This window comes from Solanum stenotomum, unplaced genomic scaffold (assembly GCF_019186545.1).
Source record: "Solanum stenotomum isolate F172 unplaced genomic scaffold, ASM1918654v1 scaffold37173, whole genome shotgun sequence".
Taxonomy (NCBI): Eukaryota; Viridiplantae; Streptophyta; class Magnoliopsida; order Solanales; family Solanaceae; genus Solanum; species Solanum stenotomum.
The window spans coordinates 1-2,143 of NW_026034285.1; the positions used below are offsets into that span (position 1 = coordinate 1).

At 36.9% G+C, this 2,143-nt stretch overlaps 1 pseudogene; it reads right to left on the reverse strand.

Annotated features, from left to right (window-relative positions):
- Nucleotides 1-183: 183 nt before the first annotated feature.
- Nucleotides 184-1,985, reverse strand: LOC125852571 (receptor kinase-like protein Xa21; annotated as a pseudogene).
- Between the last annotated feature and the right edge of the window lie 158 nt (nt 1,986-2,143).

The window sequence follows — 2,143 nt, forward strand, 5'->3', positions numbered from 1 at the left end:
CCATCCTATAAAGAGATGATATATTACCACTTCCTCGGAACAATGCCTTTCTTCTCCAAAATGCAACACTCTAAAGTATAAACAATACATGACTCCGAGTAGTACATACGCCTTTACTAAAGAAACCAGTAAACAAAAAGCAACAAGTTAACTTGCAGCTCAGAAAGAACATCACCAAAAGAGATACTGATCACTTTTACATTTCCAAAAATGTGTTCTTGATTTTGTTAAGCCTCTTGACTACTTCTTTCATGGTTACTCTTGATTCTGGCATTTTCTTTGTGCAGTCTAAAGCCAATTCTATCATGGAGGCTATGCACATTTCACTTTTACAAGTAATTTGTTCTTCCTCAGAAAAAAGATTGGCATCCACAACGTCCATCATACTCCCTGAAAATGATTGTGTTATCCATTTCCTCAAGTCAAGATTTTCATTGCATATATCTTCATCTGTTGGCCGTCTTTTGGTCAAAACCTCCATCAACATAATGCCATAACTATAAACATCACCACTAGCGGACACTATTCCCTCCGAGCCATATTCTTAGAAAAGGATTGAAGAAAAGTTACTCAATTGAAATACAACAATAATTCTGCATAAATAAATCCTTGCTTTTTCTTACTTGTAGAATTTGGAGAGGCTTAATTATGATAAGAGAAAATCAAAGAGGGTAGATTTTTTATACCTGGTGCAATGTATCCAAGAGTACCCAATGTCTCGGTATAGGCCATGGACTTGCTTATAGCTAAAATTTTGGAGATTCCAAAATCACCAACATGAGCCACCATATCTTCATCCAAAAGAACGTTGGCTGGCTTTAGGTCGCAATGAACTATTGGAGCGACATGACCATGATGTAGATATTCAACTGCCATAGCGGCATCAAGCATTACAGTTACTCTTTGATGAAGGTTCAAGTGGCGATCTTCTTTGTACAACCAATTCTCAAGACTTCCATTGGGCATAATTGGCATAACAAAGCCTCTTATATAGTCACTAGAACATGTAGTGATCACTGGAACAAGATTTCTGTGTCTAACATTTCTCATCACTTTGCATTCGGTATCAAACCTCTTGCATACTTGCTCATTTTCCAAATCCAGAACCTTTATGGCCACTACAGTTCCACTATATAAAATGCCTTTGTACACAGAGCCAGAGCTTCCCTCACCAATTAAATTTGATTCATCATCAAAATTATTTGTTGCTTGTTGAATCTCGTGATAAGAAACTAATTGATGAGTTTTGATCTCCAGTACCTTCTCCACATCTTTGGATTTCCCTTTCTTCTGTCGTTTCATTATCCAAATTGAAATGAACAAGAATATCATAAAAGATGAAATAACCACTGGAGTAACAATTTTTATCACAACCTCCTTAAGCTTTGATTGTTTTCCAGGATTATTGATAGCACAAGCAAGAATCCCAAATATGTGCATTCCGCAAAGACCTTTGTTACCAAGAAATGATTGCAGACACCACCACTCGGTATTACACCTTCTAAATCATTAAATGAAACATTAATGCTTTCAAGGTAAGAGAGTTTTTCCAATGACTTAGGAATAGTACCTGACAATGCATTTGAAGACAAATCCAAGAATTCCAAGCTTATCAAGTTGACAATGGATAATGGAATTTGGCCAAAAAATGAATTGTTTGATAGGTCAAGAGACAGCAGGTTTTGGAGTTCCCCCAATCTGGTCGGTATCATGCCTGAAAAGTGGTTACCGTAAAGGTATAGTTCTACAATGGCTTTCAATCCTACAATATCTGATGGAACTTCTCCCTCTATAGAATTTAGTGACACGTCTAGTAAGAGAAGACCACTCATTTTCCAAAGGCTCAACGGAAATTTTGATGAAAATCTATTAGAATTTAAATAAAGCAGTTGTAGCATGCTTAGATCTCCTATACATTCTGGGATCACTCCAGTGAGCTCATTATGTTCCAGATATAATTGAACCAAATTAGATAAATTGCATACTGCCTCAGAAATATGTCCCTGCAATTTATTGTAACGTAGATACAGACCTTGGAGTTGTTTAAGCTTACCAATCTCAGGAGGAATACTTCCCATCAAGTTGTTTCCTCCAAGGCTTAGGACTGTAAGACCACTCATGTTGCCTATACTTGTGGGGATGA